The sequence below is a fragment of the Solanum verrucosum genome, unplaced genomic scaffold, assembly GCF_900185275.1.
Source record: "Solanum verrucosum unplaced genomic scaffold, falcon-dt-bn FXZP01000137.1, whole genome shotgun sequence".
NCBI lineage: Eukaryota > Viridiplantae > Streptophyta > Magnoliopsida > Solanales > Solanaceae > Solanum > Solanum verrucosum.
The window spans coordinates 1,273,162-1,295,568 of NW_026020405.1; the positions used below are offsets into that span (position 1 = coordinate 1,273,162).

General features: G+C 31.5%; 1 protein-coding gene across 2 annotated transcripts in view; it reads left to right on the plus strand.

Annotated features, from left to right (window-relative positions):
* The window catches only part of LOC125840365 (high mobility group B protein 1-like), a 285,818-nt gene that overhangs the window by 68,377 nt on the left and 195,034 nt on the right, over positions 1-22,407 (plus strand). The gene's annotated exons all lie outside the window — the stretch shown is intronic.

The window sequence follows — 22,407 nt, forward strand, 5'->3', positions numbered from 1 at the left end:
TGGATCTTAGTTGACGTAAGGCCCATCAGACGAGGTGGTGAGAGACTTAAAATAAAGAGATTAACTACTATTCACTAACCGTGGACAAGAAAATTACACCGTCAATTCATTTTTAGAAATATTTATTTTTAATATATCGTATTGTATTATATTGTGTTGTATTGTATTGTATTGTACTATATTGCTTTAATATGTTTGGATAGATTGTATCGTTTTCCATTGTTATATAATGTCGCACATCCATCATTTGAATGATAAACCTACAAGAAAAGTAGGATATGGTGTAGAACTACTATGAAAAGATAGGGTGAAACATGAAATATAATTATTAAATATTAAATAAAGACAAAATGAAAAGAAAATATTAAGGAAACGACGCGATCACACCAAATCGATTGTTACAAAATGAATCTTTTTGTCGTTACTTAACCATGGATTTAAACGAACCGATACAATAGAATTTAAGTGAAACGCAAAACAAACACTATATTTAAACTAACATTAATACAATACAATACAATACAATAGGTAACAACCATCCAAACAAGGTGTTAGAATTGTTAAGGCGTAGATCAACGCAGTAAAGACTTCACATTAGAGTATAAGTTTATACAAATTTAAATGTATTATATATTAGTATTTACAATTAAACGATATATTGTTGTAATAGCGTTTCTTCCTCTCCATTTTTGAAAAATAAAAATAATATGAAGACGTGGTCTAGTAATATGTGCAAGACAAAATTCTTAGACATGAAAAATATGCTAAAAGCCTACTTAAACAATTACCATATGCATTTTAATTAATAATGTGCACCACTATCAATTGAATTTTTAAAAAATTATTTTTAATAACTTGTAACAACCAATAGTGTCATTCACACATTGAAAATGTCTTACACAATAAAAAGAACATACAACACCGGCTGCTCCAACGTGTAAGTCTTCTAGTCTAAACCACCAACGGATCTGATACAGCGGATAGGGTTGTTTCTCCTTAATCAGAGGTCTCGATTATGAGCTCTGATATGAAAAAAATCCTTGGTAGGGAGTACTTCCTCCCGAATGGAGTCTTACGCGATGCGAATCCAGAATAGTTAAGCTTCAATGTAGATATTGAACACTGATGGAAACCAAAAAAATAATAATCTTGTAGCCTAAAGCAAGTTGAGCCTAGCGCCCAAATATGCGATAGTGACTTTAAAACGTCATTAAAAACCCTTTAAAGTTTGGATTGAATTTCTCTATATGGGTATTTGTAATTTGATTCGATCGGGTGATATCGCGTTTTATTTAAAACATTTTAATGACCTTGAATATAGATTTTGGAGACATTTAAGCTACTTTTCATATTACTAACTCTAGTTAAAGATGACTCCATCTCTATATCCTTATGTATATCTATATATATGTTTATGTATATCAGTGTATAAAATTATGTATATCTGCTTATCTTTAGCAGACTCTATTTCTATGTATATTCATGTAAATTTGCTTGAGGGATACATCAATATACATGATATATAATACAATATACACATACTGTTGAGGCGTTTTTATATCTAAATTTGATTCCAAATCACTCTTAGTCCATCTTTCTCAAATTTTGGGTATTACCTCATCCAAGTATTTTCGATCAATTCAAATCACGCTCACTCAAAAAAATCCCAAATATTTTTATATGAAAAGGTAAAATTAATCGTGGTCCATAGACAGCGAAAACAAGAGAGTGGGAGAAGCTTCTATGGTAGGTCATGATCGTCGAGCCTGATCGAGATGACAATGGTATTGGTGGGTTGAATACATTGTTTAGTTCTAGATATTTGGAAGAGTTGGCTAATATATGCCAATTTCTTAGGTTACTATTGCCATGACTAATTTTAACTAATTTTTAGTGTCAATAACCGTTATGATTGATATATATGTCTCAATGTCCCTAAAATAACTATTAGAATATCTAATACTTACCTAATCACAAATTAAACTATGATATATTATTAATCAATGAAACAAAAAAATTGCAAAAATAGAACAAGCCATGTAGATGTGTTACAAAATAGAATAGTTTAAGACTACAAAATTTTGTCAATTTCTTTTGAATCCACATGCAATGTATGGGGCATGTAAATCCAATACACCAAAAAATAAACATTACTATTATTTTCACCAAAGATGTGACATTTAGAAAAAAAAATCCTTCAATGGATCATCTGACCCCATTAAATAATCTAGTCACTTGTCACTACATACACTGCATTTATACTAATTTTGTCCTGCTCTACTTTGACCACAAACTTTATAAAATTGCTGCAAAATGCAAATACTTTTCTCCTTCCTATTTTACGTACTGCTATGATATTTAAGAAAAAATATCAAGATTTTAAATTTATGGTCTAAAATAAGCATAGAATGTTTGTGCAGAGGAAATTCATTTCATTAAGGAATTTTAAAGTTAAATCATTTTAATTATAATAATATGACATTCTTTTTTAGATAAATTAAAAAAGAAAGAGTGTCACATTGTAACGGAGGGAGTATCTTGTTAGGACCTAAAATAAGCAGGTGCAATGCGGAAGCTAGCAAAGCAAACCTCGAAAGACCATGAATAAGAAGACAAACGAGAAATATACCAAAAGACACAAAGATTTAACGTGGTTCGGTCAATCAACCTACATCCACAAAGGAGATGAACAATCTACTATAAATATGAGAGTACAAAATATAGAGATAAATAACCTCAACCAATTCACTCGGAATGCAAGGAGATTCACAAATTCTCCCCCATAATCGAAACTCTCAAAACCCTAGGACTATATTGCGAATGTTGATTATGTTAAAAGGAACAAATATTTATTTATAGAGTCCTAAATATTTTCCTACAGGAAAAGGACTATCTTAAACCTTTCCCAAAAGAAAAACATATTTATGGTAAGAAACTTGGGCAATTAATACCCTAACATATCTACTTTTCTTTTTGTTGAAAATTTGTTGTTCTCTTGGTACACAATAGTACTACTACTTTTTGGAGAGGAAAAAGTTTAAATTTTTCCTTATACATTATTAGATATTGATTTTTTTTGTCATTTACTACTTTTCATCTAATAATACCCCTCTTTAAGGAAACAATCTAATTTTTTTACCTTGACGTGCAATGAACCTTCAAGTTGAAAATAGTTTTAAGTAATGGTCAGAAGCTGAAGGGTACTATGGACACATGAAATTTACTTATTTCAGGTTGAAGTTTCGTTAATTGAGGGGGTGGTGAGTATCTTGACTCACTTGAGGTAGATGAGTGGACATATGAGTAGTAGAGATAAAATTAGATACGAAGTTCGAAAAAAGGTAGGGGTGACTCCCGTGGAAGATAAGATGCATAAATTGAAGCTGAGATGGAAAACATGAAAAAGACATTCTTCTTTAAACGGATTCAAAAAGAAACTTGGACAAACAAATTGAAATGGAGGAATTCAAATATTATTTTAGTATTGCTTCTTAAAGGGTGTGTTAAGTCAAACATGAATAAATGAAAATATACAGAGGATTATTATTAAGAATACAATAAAAATAAAAATATATTCTCTCTAATAACTTAAACTTTTAGATAATATGATCGCACAACTCAATAAGCAGCACATAATTAACCAGGTGTGAGAAATATCTAAAAGACTAGTAACATTGTGGAGTGTTGTGACTTGTGTGGACTACATTGTCCCCTTGAAGTCTCGAAGACTCTTAAGTATTGAGAATGAAATGACAATAATAGGAGCAATATTCCACCAATTAAAAATAGCCAACCTCCACTATCTTCTTGCACTTTTCTCACATCCCTATCTAAAAAATAAATTTTACAAAAATTTTTTTAGAAAAAAGTGCAAGTTGTGTAACAAACGTGATTAAATAAAAGTCAATACTCTAATAGTTCATGAAAATTATCCAAGAATAATCACTAGCATTGACTATGTATGTTTATTTATCCTAGCATGCCAAAGAATAGAAAATGTTACAATTATCAATTGACAACTTACATATATACAACTATGACATTTCAAAAATAAAAAATAATAATCAAGTAGTGGGTGCTCATTATAAATCAGAACTTATCCATGTCTATTATGTGCAATTTGCTTCATCAGATCTTAGCAAAACAGTGTGGAAATGACTGCCCCGTTGTCTTCTACCAACTAGAAACAAACATCTATTTTAACATGGATTTTTGTTGCCATCCCATCTGGAATTGTCGGATTCTCAACAATATAATGTGCAATTGTTTTAGCTTTACTAAAATAACAAATTCAGAATTTTAAATTTATAGATATCAATTACTAATTTGGTTACTTCTTTTTATAATAATGCATATTTGCTTGTATTAGGAATAGGAGGTGTACATGAATTTTGTACAAGTTGTATGGTAATTGGTAAGACTAGGCTATACATTTGTTTGCCTCCTTTCGGAATATACCTCATAGTCAAATTTTTATTATGATATTTATTTTACAAAAATTTCAAAGTTCTTTTGTTTTTATTCTAAATTAAATGTAGGGAATATATATTTAGTGAAAAAATTAACCTAATTATATAAATATTCTTATCATATTTACTAATTAATATTAATTTCATAACAGATTTCAAGTCAAACACACCTTATGTATATATTTTTGCTACCAGATACACTCTACAAAGGGAGAGAGACGAGCGAGATAGGAGGGAGGCGAGCGAGTGAGTTCAGTCACTCAGTGTATCTCATATATATGTAAATCATACAAGATACATTTCAAATACATTCTGATAAAAAAACAGATACATAGGGAGAGGGGGGAGCGAGAGAAGCAGAGAGAGGCTAGTGGGAGAGGAGAGTGGAGAGAGTCATTGTATCTCAAATACATGTGAATCCAGTTGAATACAGTGTATCTATAACAAATTACACTTAATTTTGACATCATGTATAGACATGTATCTTTGGATCAAAATCTAGCACGAATGGTAATTTCAAAAACTCAAGAAAAAGTACGTAATTAAATTCTAAATTAGTGAAATTTATATTGTTTGCGGAAAAAAAAATTCGTGAAACAACACCTTAAATGATTTTTATATTTTTCAGAAAAAAAAAATCTTTCTTTTTCACAATAATTGATTTGTTGCCAGGCTTGCCTCAAGTGGATGGGCCAATTAGTTTGTTTTGAACTTTGATATTAAGGCAGGTGCACTTCGTTTGAACAACAGTTAGTCCTAGACGTGGCCAATTTTTGAACATATAAGAGTGGCAACTATGATCTATATCCCTTTAAATAGGATGCTACTCCGCGAAGCTAGACGCGTAAGGGGTTTCTTTAAATTTTTCTTGTCAAAAAATTAATATATGTATGATGGCGTAGTTAAGAGGGTTCAAAATATAAAGTATAATCATGAACTAATCGAGGGGTTCAATATCTATTATATACCCATAAAAAATAATTTTAACTATATATAATTAATAGTATAATTTTTCGTCAAAAGGGGTTAGAATGAACCCTCTAACATCATGTTGGCTCCGTCCCTGCCTATAAATATATATTATGTATATATAATAGTAGTAGATAGTGAATTCTCTTAATTCTTTTATGTTTTTATTTTTTATATATATTTTAAATAACATCTCAAATGCTCATTCAAAAGTTGTTCCTGCTTTACACGATCAATCAAGATGTAGCTTAGTGACCGATAAAATAAATGTAAATGATTTTCAAATCCAACAAGGTGACTTTCGTTGAAGGCGGGTAATTACATGATATATGTGGTTCATAAAAAAAAAAAAAAACAAGTACTTGACGAAATAATTAAAACGCGAACCAACTAGCTTAAACACCACCATTAATTAAAAATTGAAGTGACCAAATTTTGTACAACTTGTATAATTTGACATACATGCATGCATGTAGAGAAATTATGTTGTTTTTAACCATATAGATGTTGGCAACTAATTATAACATATAGTCAGTACCATAGTCTTAGGTGGCCAATTTTTTCTTCTATAGCTAATAGCTGGCATATCAATAATTAATCACACAATTATTTATTTCTTATTTTCAATTCCAAATTTTGACAAAGTTTCACCTACATCAAGCTCCCCAAATAGACAGGAAATTGTTGGTTCAGTTAACATTCCAAAGTAGATATATATACATTGTAAAGAGTCCAAAAATTGTATTTTTCTTCTTTTTTTCTGATATGAAAGAAGTATCCATCAACCAAAAAATTGATTTTTTTTTAATTATAGATGGTAGTTAATATATTAATATTTATATTCAACAAAAGAATATTTGGTCTTTCAATAATGATTTTTAATTAGTCATATGTGCCAAACTACTCCTAATTAATCATGAATGAAATAATGATTAGGGGGATTTAATTATAAGCACATGATCCCAGGAATCAATATTATTAGTCCTTCTTCCATTATATAATTTTTGTACCCTTTTAACTTTTTTAAATAGACGACATAAAATGAGTTGAGTTATTAAACAAATAAATCACCCATCCGAAGATTATTTGGATTTAGATGAGTTGGGTCAAGATATAGGATAAATAATGGGTCATTAAATGAGTTGATTTTTATTAGAGCAACTTTCACATATAGCAAACACAAAATTTATAGGAAAAACTTCAGAATATGGCAAACATTCATATTTATTCAAGAAAAATAACTACGTTTTATTTTTTTCATATGATATGGATATAATTAGACTATAAATAGCAAAGTTAATTATGTACAAATAAATAATTTTTTCTATATATATTTAATATAATAAATAAATATTAAATAGGAAAGTAATTATTGAATGCCTAATTAATTATGGCAGACACATTTGTGATCTTTTCCCATGTTTACCATCATCAAATTTTTCTCTTTCATCAATATTCATACATCACATACTTTCTGATTTTTTTCCCCCAAATTCATTCAAATTCAAGATCCATTACATCACTGTAGGAGCGATTTTTGTGATTTTGTATCCATCAAATATCTTCTAATTGCATATTTATCTCATTTTTATGAACATTATATATCTACACATCTACACTTTCTTCTATTTTCATAGGGTTTTGATTCAAGAATTTGTTTATCCATTTCAATGGCTGAAATTGATACTCCGAGGAGGGTTACGAGAGATATACATTTATTTGACAAATTGTTGGATGAACTACCTTCTTTTGATTTGTGTATTACTCAACAAGTCAAAATTTCAGGCTCTATTACTGCAATGGAGAATGAAAGAAGAACAAAAAAGGTTAATGACCATATACCCTTAAATTTGCTTGAAGAAATCGAACATGCAAAATTAGTAAAGAGAAAAAAAGGTTCAAAAGTGAAAACTAATCTTGTGATTCAAGTGGGTGTGAAAAAAGAGCAGTCGAGCAGGAACAAGAGGAAACTGAAATTGAGATTTGTATGTTTTATTTTTTTAGTTTAATGTCATTTACTTATATATCTCAACACATGTATTGTGTGCCATTGTCATTATATTATGGATTGTCCTTTTGTATTGAAAATTTGATTTCGTATGTATATAGTTGTTAAAAAATGAGTACAAGAAGAACATGAACAAAAAAGAGATTAAGGGTTCTTTGATTGTCAATTTTGTATATAGTAGAATACTTATATACATAGACATTTGTATTATTATACAACCACAAGTTGAATTGTTGATCTGTGAATACAATTATATTTGAATACATAAGTACTCTGTCAAATTTAAAAAGTTGATTAGGGAATTCAAGTATAGCTGGATACATCAATACAATATTGTTGGCCTTTTCAAAATTTTATTTACAAGAATACTTATACAGTTTGATATCCACAAATTGTATATTTTTTTGCTCATGTGTCTAATGTATCCATACTTATATAGTTTTATACCCACAAATTATATCTTTTTTGCTCGTTTGTCTAATGTATCCATATTTTTGCTTAACAACAGTGTTGAAATGTATCCATATTTATATACATAGATACTTGTATTGTTATATAAGCACAAGTTGAAATGTTGATTTGCGAATACAGTTATATCTAGATAGATAAGTATTATATCCAAGATAAAAAGTTGATTAGGGAATACAAGTATAGTTGTATCCAGCGTATTCATTTTTGCGTTTAACAACAACGTATTCATTGTATTCTATATTGGTGTATTCATTTTTTGTTTAACAACTAGTGTATATTTTGCCATGTAGTTCACCTAATTCAAAATCGAAATACTTAACCTTCATTCACAAATTCAACAATTTGCTTGCATACAATAACTTGAATTAACAAAAAAAAATTATTAATGCCTTCACGACGCCAGAATAAGAATTATGGAGACAACAAGAAAATTGAGTATGATGTATCACATATTTTGTTAAACTGATAAAGAATATGATATGATATGTCTTTAAATGAGTAATTTTCAGTTATAAAGTTAATTATGGGAAGTTGCTCATTGTGTGGACGTAATGTAAGGATAGTGGGTTATATTTAGAGTCAATTCCTTATTTAGTTTGTTGTACTTAAAGATGTATTAATATATAAAAATAAAAAATAAAAAACTATACAAAAATACAGCGAAAACGTGATATAAATTGTAGTCATTTATTGTAAATAGCATACTTATCCTATTGGTATTCATTAACCCTATAAATATAGTTATTTTTGTAAGTTGTTTTTTTTATATTTGTATGTTATAGCAAAGTTTGCATAATTGCGCTTCATAGCAAACATGTTATGACTAGGCTATTCCGCTATACATATATACAAAAGAAGCAATTGTATAATTCGCTGGCTCCTCTTCAAATTTGTATAATTTCGCTGGCAGACCATTTGTATAAATTGTTGTCAGTCTCTCGTTTGTATAAATCGTTGAGAGTCTCTCAAGTTAATTTTATGTGTTTGTATATCTGTATAAAATTTGAATTTGTATACAATTGAATCAAAATAAAACGTTTGTATATCAAATATCGTTCTATCTCTCGCTTTATACAAACATAAATTATACATTGTATTTTGTATAAAGCGAGAAAGAGAGAAAAGCAAAAGAGAACTGGACAAGGAAATATTTGTATTGTATAATTATAAGTGTATAGGACGAAGATATATGTATTTGTATGTGTACATTCAATTTTCTCTCGCTTTATGCAAAAAGAAACACAATTTATACATTTTTGTTTGTATAAAGCGAGAGAGGCGAGCGACAGAGAGAGCGAGCAAGAGAGGGAGAGTGGCGAGTGAGAGTTTGAGGGAGAGTGGAGACTGGAAAACAGTTTGCTACAGGGCACAATGAAATCAAAGTGTGGTTATACCATTTAATTTGAATTAATAGTTTGTCATCATGTACAATTTTCCCTTTTTATTATTATTCATTGAATCTCATTAATTTAGGAGCTAATTAATTAGATATACCATCTAGTTTGTAATATTACGTATTTTTATCAGATTTTGATGCGTTCAGATATGTTCACATACGTCAAAAGTTAAAAGAACATATTTTCGCTAAAAGTATGTTTGTGAAAAATATATTTATAGCATATTTGATCAAGTTTTTGAAAGATCAAAAATATTATTTTATGGAAGTGAAGTGTTTGGCCAAATTTATTTTTGATAGACTAAAAAAATGTAATTTTCCCTTTAAAAAAAATACTGTTTTAAATTTTTAAAAGCATTTTGAGAAAAATATACTCAAACACACTTTTAAAAAACTTCATCAAATACTAATAATTATTGAAAAATGTTTTTAAAACTTATTGATCTTTTTTATAAATTAAAAAAAAACACTTTTTTTAAAAAAATGGGGAAGGATATAAAATGCCTCTCAACTATTTGAATTGGTATAAAATTATCCGTCATCCACTTTTCAGCTCCCAAATATCTTTGAGTTAACCTTTTAACTTGAAAATACTCTTATTTCAAATTTGTCAATTTCTGAAATTCTGTCAGTTTCTTTTGAAGGGGAAAATAGATTAAATAAAACAAAGGAAATTAAATAAATTAGATTAAAGAAGACATAAATTACAACAATTGGTGAAAGCTGACCTAAAACGTAAGAACAATCATCCATTAAAGAAAAAACATATATACTTGCAAGTCAATTCTATGATCCTGTTTGCAACAAATTTTAAATATATAAAAAATAAATCAATCGTAAACAAAATTTGTAAAAAAAAAAAAAGAGAATGTTATTGATAAATAATCTAGGTATAAATTTGTTCCTTGAAAAAATAATTTATACTTCTACGTTTTTTTCAGAAGACAAGTTACAAATTTCTATTTTCACTTAACCAAGTATCTCAACTTTCCAAAATAAACATTATCTGGAATCATAAAAAGAGAAAAATTATTGGAAATTAGTTTAGTTAGTTACTACTTAATTATGTAAGTGATAATGAGCTGGCAATATTCTTTTAATTTTAATTAGTTAGTTATACCCAGAAGTTAGTTACATCGATTAGTGTGCAGTTTTAGTTAGTTAGAACTACGTTGTTAGCATGTATATATTACATTGTACCTTTCCTCATTCAATAGATCAATACAGATTGAATAGCAAATTTCCCAAATTGGTTCTTCATCTAAATTGAACATGGTATCAAAGCTGTGAATCTACAAAGATCAGATTCATAATTTTACTTTCTTTCTCAAACTGAAGATTGTCTTTCTGCCATTGATCGAGCTTGAAGATAATGGTATCAACATCAGAAGGAGATGCTCCAGCTGGAGATTCAGGGGTTTCAACCGATACTCTTGAAGGAATTGAGAAGAATCGCAATCATCCTTTGTATTTGCACCCATCAGATACTCCAGGTAGTGTATTGACTTCAGTTCAACTCACAGGAACTGAAAACTACTCGTTATGGAGCAGATCATTGATGATCAATCTGCGTGCAAAGAGCAAATTAGGTTTTGTACTTGGATCATGTCGCAAATCTAATTATAAACCTGAATTAGAGGAACAATGGGAGAAGTGCAATGCCTTCATTTTGGCTTGGATTATGAATACAGTGTCCAAGGAGTTGTTGAGTGGAATTGTGTATGCATCATATGCAGCCATGGTTTGGGCAGATCTGAATGAGCGATTTAACAAGGTCGATGGATCTAGAAGTTATCACCTTCATCGAGATATTTGTACACTCCATCAAGGTAATCTAACAGTCTCAGGTTACTTCACTAAATTGTGACTTTTATGGGATGGATTTGATTGTCACACCCCAAAACCAGATGTGATGGCACGTGCCCAAATCCCACCGGACACGTCAGCCTAACACCCAAAAACCCGACGATATAGAATTTATAAAACAAGAATAAGATAGAAAGATAAGCGGAAGTCTTTAAATAAACTCAACATAACCCCAGAATTGGTTGTCACATGTACAAACCTCTAATACAGAATCTGAATAAAATATACAAGTCTCATAGTAAAGTTCTAGAATAGAACAGAACAATAAATATAGATAACTTGAGGGCACGTCTGGAATGAACCGCTACCTCTCAAGTAAGTCTGGAAGCTCTAATCTGAAGATGAGTAATAAGTCGGATCTGATAGAGCTGTCAACCTACACAATTGTGTAGAGGCAAGGGTGAGTACCAAAAGCAACAGGTACTCGCAAGTAACACTAAGCTAAGCTAAACTAGCAGCTACAAACAACTCCTTTCAATCCCAACCGAACCACCGAAACTTCATTCTAACAGCGAACCAACAACCTATACTACACAATTCATAATCAACAGATATATCTAACAGTGTCTCAACATCAATCTCATATCCTCATGTAAGAGCAAATAGATCATATATCACATGAAGAGGGGCAAATAGGAAAAATCCACACACCACAGACAAATATGAAGTCAAATGCGATGCAAATGCAATAATGATGTCATGTAGTCGTGATGCATGTCTGTCCTAAGATACACATCTGTTGACGTAATCAGACCGCGCTGAATACTCAAATCAGAACCCATGGGGGCCACACATGGACCATGTATCACCGCCGGAACCAGATCCCATCAGCATCCAAATCGCTAGCCGGAGCTAGTCTCGACTGTGTCTCATATCCATCCGTCCTCATATCAGTGTCTCAGAACTCATGCAACAGATAGTTCATACTTGGGATGAATAATGAATATGCACATGTCATCAATCACAATCATATCACGATCACATCATAGTATTACACATTATCTGTCTCAATCACAACCATATCACGATCACATCATAGTATTACACATCATCTGTCTCAATCACAACCACATCATAGTATTACACATCGTCTGTATCAATCATAGCCTACTCATGCTCTTCTATCCCCTCAATATCAGTTATCACATGACTTATTCAACAAATTCAAGTCACATATAACACATTTAGCTCGTTTTATTCCCCATCTTTCAATTACAACAATTTCAATCAACAAATAAAACTCATCCTCAATCCCCATTACTCCCCAACACAATTAGGAAAGTAGTCATGTGTAGTCTAAGAGTTTAACAAAGTTTAGAAGCCACTTGCCTCAAAACACTTCAACTAGTAACTCAAATTTGAGTTTTACCCTTCCGAGCACGCTCCAAATCACCACAATCTATTTATAAATGGAATCCCACAATCAATACGAATCTAACAACACCAATATCGTGAAATTTGGAGAAAAAGGGTAAAATGGTCAAAAAATCTTATTTCGGAAAATATTCTTGAAATCTGGAAATTTTTAGTGAAAAATGTTCCCCAAGAAATTTAGAATCCAATAGTGAAAACCGTTTCGAAAAAGGAGTTGAAATGAGTTCACAAACTCAAATTTTCTATTAAATTCGGATTAGGCAAAAACCCCCAAATTTTACAGTTGAGATCTCAAATTTTGATGTTAAAATCCATAAATAATCGATGGAAATCAAAGATCTAAGTTGGAAATAACTTACCCAATGAATTCCTTGCGAAAACCCACTTGAAATCACCTATTTTCGAGCTCTCAAAGTCTAAAAATGGAGAAACGGGTATTTTTCAAGTTGGGGGAAAATGACTACTGTTTTTGGCTTTTAAAAAAAGGGGAAGAAACTGCTGTTGCAGCTAAAATACACAGCAGCTGCACACAATTTTAAAACCAAAGTTTAAGTCCCCGTTGGACCCTCGGGATTCGTTCGGAATCTCGTGCACACAAACTAAATATGTACCCCCACTAAATTCGACGTTCCGGACTCAATGGAACCGTCGGAATTTGAATTCGAGGACTCCTTGACCCGAAATTCAATAAGATGCTAAGAAACTAGTTTAACGCCAAAAAAATTCGAAACTCAAACGGAGTGTCTAAAAATTCAACCAAGACTCATTCTAGACTTAGAATCGCCTCCCGAAACCAACGGTACTCTCGGAATTTCAATCTGAGCCTCGGAACCTCATATGTTGACCAAAGTCAACTCTTTATCAAAATTTCACAACTTTAGCAACTTAGGACCTCAATTCTTCGTTTCAACTCCAAATTCGACTCCGTAACTTCACACAGACCCGTTTCGACATTCTAAAACTGTCGGAATCGACGAAAATCCGATCCGAGTCCCGAAACTCCAAATGACTCGAAAAAGCACTTTTTAACCAACTTTAACTCATAAAAAACTCAACTTCTCAAAAACTCAACTTTTTACCAACTTTTCCTCAAACCAACTTTACAACCACAAAACATGGGACTCGGGGCAACTACCGAAAGGGCAAAATAGTCATTTCCACGAAAAATTACCAAAATGACCTTTCGGGTCATTACATCGATGCATTAGTGCCTCCTCCTACTTGTAATTGTGATAAATCGAGGGTGTATGTTGATCATTTGCAATTTCTGCGACTATTTGCTTTCTTAATGGGATTAAATGAGATGTAAAGTCATGCACGAAGTCAGATATTAATGATGAATCCCCTTCCAAATGTGAATAAAGCATATGCTATGATAACTTCTGATGAGAGCCAGCGTATGACTGCTGGAACTAGAATTGGTGGAGAAGTTCATGAATCAATGGCATTGTATGCTGAAAAAAGGAATGATTCTGTGATGCAATCTAATAAGGGAAAGAATGTTTGTAGTTCTTATGATCCTATGGCAATGTACACTGGACAAGAAAGCTATGGTAATACTGGAAATGGTAGCAACTATAAACAGAAGAAGAATTGGTATTTGGTGTGTGATTACTGCAAGTTGCATGGTCATACAAAGGACATATATTTTCAACTGATTGGATACCCAGTTGATTGGAGGTTCAAAAAGAAGTTTGGGCCTGGTCCAGATGTGCCTAATATAGGGAAAACAAATCATGCATATGTTAACAGTCAGGGTAGAGATGAATTTGAATCTGTGCAGGGACCAAACAACAACTCTGGGAACTTAGAGCAGGCTGCAAACCAATTTACAACACAACCTACTTTTACTCCCGATCAATACAACAAAATCCTGCAGATGATAAATAATGAGGACTCATTGGAATTTATGGCAAACACTGCAGGTACTTCTATTACTGTTTTATCAGTACATAACACCAAAAGAAAGAGTAGTGTTGCAATGCCACATACTAATGAAGAATGGATAATTGATTCGGGAGTAACTTGTCATATGACCCCTAAAATTAGCAAGCTAGATGAAGCTTCTATTTCAGTAAAAACCTTAGGTAGACAGGTTCATCTACCTAATGGACAGACAATTCCAGTCACTTGAATTAGTAATTGTAAAATATCAACTGGTGACACTTTGACAAATGTGTTGGTTGTTCCTGATTTTAAATTTGATTTACTATCAGTGTCCAGCTAACCAGGCAGCTAAATTGTTCTGTGAACTTCTTCCCTGAGTTTTGTGTTTTTCAGGACCTCTCAAATGGAAGGGTGAAGGGGATTGGTAAAGAGAGGAATGATCTCTACTATCTTCCAGTCCTTTTTCAGAGAAGGTCACACATACTGAACAACATGTATTGGTGAGCAATGTGGTTATGAATTCAGAAGGCTTCAAATGGCACAGTAGACTAGGTCACCCTTCTATGAAGGTACTGAAACACTTATCTTTGCTTTAAAATGTTGCAGATGTAAACGATTGTAATAAATGTTCAGTTTTCCCTCTTGCCAAGCAAACTAAATATCCTTTTCCTTCAAGCCTGTCAAGAACTTGTTCTGTTTTTTATTTGATCCATTTAGATGTTTGGGGACCTTATAAAAGTCCTATCTATGCTGGTTATAGATATTTCTAAACCATTGTTGATGACTATTCTAGGATGACCTGGTTGTTTTTGATGAAGTTCAAGAGTGATGTTTTCTAGATTTTAAAATGCTTCTTTATTATTAGATCAGATAATGGCATTGAGTTTTTTAATAATGAATGCAAAACATTATTTGAGAATTTAGGAATCATTCATGAAAGTAGTTGTCCTCACACCCCACAACAGAATGGGGTGGTGGAGAGGAAGCACATGCATATTCTTGAAGTGGCCAGGGCTATCAGGTTTCAAGGATCTTTGCCAATATGATTCTGGGGAGAGTGTGTCCTGGCAGCAGTCTATCTAATCAATAGAATGCCAACTAGTGTGTTAAAGGGACAATCACCTTTTGCAATGTTTCATGGGGTTCAACCGTATCTAAGTCATTTAAGAACAGTGGGTTGTCTTTGTTATTCTACTAAACCTGTCAAGGGTGACAACTTTTCAACTAGAGCTGATACATGTGTATTCATGGGATACTCTTCTACTCAAAAGGGTTATGTTGTTTATAGTTTGGGTCACCAAAAAATGTTGGTAAGCAGGATGTCACTTTTAAAGAGGAGGTGTATCCATTTGATGCAAGGACAAAAGACAAGCATACACCATTGTTCAACCATCAATCTATTCCTATAGATTTTCAGGATGCCATAACAGTCCCAGAACCACCAGTTGATGATGTTTTAGATAATATACTGGAGCCTATTAATACCGATGCTCATATTGATTCTGTCGAAGTTGATTTTGAAAATTATGTGGCGCCCCTGATTCTCTATTGGTTGAACCTACAATAGCAAGACATTCAACAAAATAAAGCAATCCTCCAGTGTGGTTGAAAGATTATGTTACTAGTGTCTCTGATCACCCTTATTCCATGTCCAAATAAATTGCATATGATCATCTTTCTAATGGATATCAGGCTTTTCTTAGTCATTTTTCTGCAGAAGTGGAACCTAAAACTTATGAGGATGTTGTGCAGGACCCTAGGTGGGTGGAAGCTATGGCACAAGAAATTAGAGCATTAGAAGATAATGGTACATGGCAGATCATGCAGTTACCTGAAAATAAGTCTGTTATTGGTTGTAAGTGGGTGTTCAAGATCAAATACAAAGTAGATGGTCAGGTTGATAGATTCAAGGCAAGACTTGTTGCCAAAGGGTACAGTCAAACAGAAGGTATTGACTATCAAGAAACCTTTGCTCCTGTGGTCAAGATGGTTACTATAAGAGTCATCATTGCTTTGGCAGCCATTGAGACGTGGCCTATATTCCAAATGGATGTGTTTAATGTTTTTCTACAAGGTGATTTATTTGAAGAAGTCTATATAGAGTTGCCTAAAGGTTTTAAGAGTGCGGACCAACATCATGTATGCAAGCTTGTCAAATCCTTATATGGTCTTAAGCAGGCGTCCCGGCAATGAAATGCCAAACTTACTGAGGCATTATGTGGTTCAGGCTATATCCAAAGTCATTTGGATTATTCCTTATTCACCAAGAAGAGTGATGCAGGGATGGTCATAGTTTTAGTATATGTTGATGATTTATTGATTACAGGTAGTGATTTTGTGTTGGTTCAAGCTACAAAGCAAGTGCTGCATAGTCACTTCAAGATGAAAGACTTGGGAGAATTGAAATATTTCCTAGGAATTGAATTCTGCAGATCTAACAGTGGCATAGTAATAAATCATAGGAAATATGCACTAGAGCTAATTTCTGAAGCTGGTCTTGCAGGAGCACAACCCGTTTCTACTCATTTGAGTGCAATGTAAAACTCACTTCAGTTGCATATGATACGAGCAACACTGATCCTCTATTTCTTGATGTTAGCAGATACCATAAGATGGTTGGTAAACTGCTTTACTTGACCAATACTAGATTGGATATTGCTTTTGCAGTACAGACTCTGAGTCAATACATGCAACAACCCAAACATTCACACTGAAATGTTGTTTTGAGGGTGATTAAATACATTAAAGGGAGTCCAGGTTTAGGGCTTCTTATGAGTTCACAAAAGGATCCAAAGCTGACTGGATTTTGTGATGCTGACTGGGCAGCTTGCCTAAGTACCAGAAGGTCTGTGACTGGATATTTGTTGAAGTTTGGTAGTTCCCTCATCTCTTGGAAATCTAAGAAGCAAAACATCGTGTCTCGGAGCTCTGCTGAGGCTGAATATAGAAGTCTTGCCACATTGACTACAAAGGTGGTTTGGGTCACCAGTTTGTTCCAAGAACTGTGTGTCAACTTGCAATCTTCAACCATCATACATTGTGACAGCAAAACAGCCATTCAGATTGTTGCTAACCCTGTCTTCCATGAGAGGACGAAGCACATCGAAATAGACTGCCACTTCATTCGTGAGAAGATACAACATGGGCTCATTCAAACTAACTACATCAACACCAAGGAGCAACAGGCATATGTTTTGACTAAAGCTCTTGGCAGATCATCTCAACATGATTTTCTTTTAGCCAAGCTTGGAGTTCTGAATGTCTTCAGTTGATCCAGCTTGAGGGGGAGTATTGGAAATTAGTTTAGTTAGTTACTACTTAATTATGTAAGTGATAATGAGTTGGCAATATTCTTTTAATTTCAATTAGTTAATTATAACCAAAAGTTAGTTACATCGATTAATGTGCAGTTTTAGTTAGTTAGAACTACGTTGTTAGCATGTATATATTACATTGTACCTTTCCTCATTCAATAGATCAATACAGATTGAATAGCAAATTTCCCAAATTGGTTCTTCATCTAAATTGAACAAAAATAAATAAATTAAAAACATCTTCGTACGAAGTGTTTACGTCAAACCAATAAATACATAAAATATACTTGAACATACACAACTATCAACTATATTGGTAAATAAATACCTTACTACTAATTTTTTGTAGATTTTTCTTAATATAGAAAATAAATCCCACCCTAATCATATCTCTGTTTGTTTTTAAATAGTAAATTAGTTAGATGAAAAACTTATCTAAAGAAATTTCACTTTAAACTTTGGTTTAACTTTTTACTAATATAATACAAAGTGACTCAATCTCTTGGGACAACGTAATTTTTGTTTTCCTTTATTTTATTTATTTATTTGCGTGGGGGTGGGTTAAGAGGTGTAAATGAATTTTTTTCAATAATTATCAACAATAATGATGACAATGATAAGGTTGATAATACACCTATTAATGAAAGATTAATTGGTGATAATCTTGTACGTATGTTATTAGTTGATTAGTCTGATACCAGACACAATTAGCAAAAGTTGATAAGAAGATATGATTGTGTCATTTGTGTGCTAATTAACAACTAATTTCCAAAGATTAAGCTTTTGTTTGGGCCTAATATGTCATTACAAAAGGGTCAATTAGTAAATTAAATTAATACCAATATACCCCACCTCTATCCTCAGATGCATGAACCAGGTTTTATTTTTATTTAAAATATAATTAATAATCTTTTTCACTTGATTTTGTCACACAATCCAGCACATAAATTTGATATATATATATATATATATATATCATTTTTATTACTATTTCTGAGGGATGGGGTGTTCATTCGATCCCTTTAGTAAAAAAGTTATACTTTATATTCGATTTTTTTTAGTTTATAAATATGTATATAAATTTTGAATCTCCTAAACACACGACAAGAGATTGATTTAATGAGTTTAAAATTAAAATTCACTTTGACGTTAAAAATTCAATCCCAAGTACTATTTTTTTTTTTTTTGAATTAATCGTTATTTATAGTAAAAAGATTGAAAAAATCGATTCAAAATTGTATATTTATCTCTATTTGAAATATATCAGCCAAACTAGTAAGTGGATGATGATGCGGTGACACGTGGTGAGGATGATAGGATACATTAAATCGCTATTTTTTTGAATTAATTGTTACTTATTTTAGATTGAAAAAATTGATTCAAAATTGTATATTTGTCTCTATTTTTTCCAAATACTTATTTTTACTCATTAAGTAACAATAAGGGCATTTTGTTTATTTCACCTAATTTTAGAGCATTTTTACCTATTTTCTGAAAAAGTGAGTAAAAATTAGAATTTTAGATATTTTTCAAAATTTGAAACTTTTATGATCAAACACTGATTTTCAAATAATGATATTTTTTTCTCGAAAAAGCTTTAAAAAATTCTCATGAAAAGTTGTTTAAAATTAAAACACCAAAGTGTTGAGATAATTATGGATAATAATGAATTGTGGCCGATCATATATTTCGACCAATCCCACAATGAAGGTGCCCTTTTGTCTTTTAATTAAAAAAATAAAATAGATTAATAGTGATGGGTCACAAAAACGTGAGGTAAAATGGGTACTATTAGATCCTCTAATTACTTTATTACAATAGGTAATTAAATATATTAATTAGATTATGGAGCCACATATACCCACCGTTCTATATATTATAATATTATAATAAATAACATTTCATAATAACGATCAAGTTAATTATGTTATATTATATATTTTTTTATAATAATATTTCATTATAGAAAAAATAAATAAAATTTACAATGTTAAAAATAATTATCACTTTAGAATTTCAAAAATCAAAATTAGAAATTATTTTCAATTATATTTTAATATTAAAGAATCAATTCTTTTTAATACTGCTTAATTCTTAAAAAATATTTAATAAATAGGAGTTACTGAGTAAGACACATATTGTATTTATAACTTTTCTAAATGGATGTGAAATGAGCTAAGACAACAGTTATAATAAAATAAAGAGAGTATATAAGTAAATAAGAGAGAAACTTGAATACATATGCTCAATATAAATTCGTACCGGCCAAGGAGAGGCTTGCTATCGTAATCCTTTCTCTCGATATATATATAAAAAAAAGTGTCGAACACATTTTTGACTTTGCAAAAATAACTTTACGAAATGAAAGAAAAAAAGTTAGTAGGAATATCATATTAAGCACGTTTTCCTTAATGGACCAAAAAAAGGTATGGCTTATAAGGAATTTCCGACCACCAAGGAGGAACACGAGTATTAGCCTTCTTGGAAATTGGTTAAAAACCCCAAAATGTGTAAAATGTTATTTTAGTATTTTATTTTTTTATATTTTTGATTAGATGTTTGATACTTATTTTAAAATTTTATGAAATTTGAATTCTCATAAAAAAAAAATCTCACATAAATATTTGTATCTAGTAAATTTCGAATTTAAAATCTCTAGTTATTTGGTACTGACTGATGTTTCTCTCAACAATCAATTTGAGAGATAGAGGACCATATATCACATGTAAGGTTTAGTAGGCTAAGGTTGGCAACAAGTTAAATCATCTTTATGTCTAGTCAATATTAAAGTTCAATTAAGGCTAAACATACACATTTTAGGACTAACATGAATTAAACAAGTGTTGGGGATTGACCAAATCATTTTTAACGGCAATGTTTAGATTCCACGAGGTTTAAGAAATAATACAAGTTTGTGTGTACATCGTAGTTCTCGAAAAAGCAATCAAAAAGATTCTAAAGTATTTTTGAGATTAGGTATTATTTCCTTAATGATCATGGTACTAAATATTTCCTAGCATAATGTAATTTGATTTATAATGAGCATGATCTCTTACTATTAATCGAGAAAATCTTCATTTTGAAATTTGAATAACAATTGAATTTGTAAAAAAAGATTAAAAACAAGTGAATTAAAGCCTATCAAGATTTTTATCTTTTAGATGAACCAACAAAGTACATAGAGACTAAGTACCAAAATATATATTGTTCAAACAAAAGGAAAAATAAATTAGGGGAAAAGATGGAGGGCCTTCTTTCATTAGAACCATAAAATGGATATTGTCATCTTTTCAAGGAGACTTTGATACCCCTCTCTTTTTTGGTAGGGCTCTTTTATCGTCCAAAAGGTCAGGTCTAACTCATAATGTGAAAAGACTACACGTTAGTTTTGAAAAGGCTATTTGATAGCCCGTGACTCACCTCTGGTTGTGGGCTCGAGGCTGATCGGAAGCAGACTAGGTTAGATTTGAGGTTGACTATTGATCTGCCTGAGGGGCAATTATGAGAGTGATCCAACTGGAAAGTGATTTGTTTTTTGGAGGATGTTGCAGGTTATCATATTACAAAGCGATCTTTGGTTGTATCGATGCGATAACCGTCCATGTCATGTCGAGGACTACAATCCCAAGATTTTCTCGGGCTGAGGTGAGAGGAACCAACATCTCTTCGATTTTGCTTCAGCCACATATCGTAGTTTAGTTTGTCTGTTTGTCAAGAGCGGATTTCAACTCATATAGATAGTCCTCCACTTTTCAAATACCTAATAAAATATATATGTGAAGTGGTAGAGTTACGTATCATAACTCAAATATTTTAAACAAAATCTACAAGCAAGTTTAAAGGGTTATCAATGTAATTCAATCTATGAAAGCATATAAATTCAGAACTCAAAGTCAAAATTTAAATTTCATGAATTCTGAATTTAAGAATAACGATTATAAGTGATATGTCTAGATTCTAAATCTAATATTCATATATATATTCAATAAACTTCCTGTAACAAATAACTTATGTAAACAAAACTTACTAAGTTCATCTAAACTTATAATCTGACTTCTGGAAGTATTTTTGTAATGTCCATATCCACCACATGACTCAAGATTTACTGACATAAAATTTTGAATCATCAGTTGAGGTAAAGAGCAAATTTGTGTCAGCCATAGATCACATGATGAAAGTAGATGGAACTAGAAACTTGAACAACCTTGTCCACCTATATGGGATGGGTCAGTGTAATAGAAAAAAAAAACCCATTCTTTGTGAAAGTTGCATGTACAAAAGTGTCTAGCACTTATTACTTCATCACTAATTTCCCAAGTTGTATGAGTGTACACAAACTCCATAATCACCACAACTATGTCCTTGACACTCTTCATAATTTATTGTACTCTGTACTCATCATCAATGATTCAATACATGTGTGGGAGAAACTAGACAAAGAAGGTTGGATGAGATTTCTCTGTGTACAACGACATATTCAGAATTTAAAATTTATGAATTTTTATATTAAACTCAAGTTAATACTTCATTTGTTTTAAAAAGAATGACCTACCTTTTGGTCTGTTTAAAAAAGAATGACATCTTTCCTTTTTTTGTCGACAATTTAATTTCAATTTTCGACGTGATATGTTTAAGATCACTAGATTAAAAAAA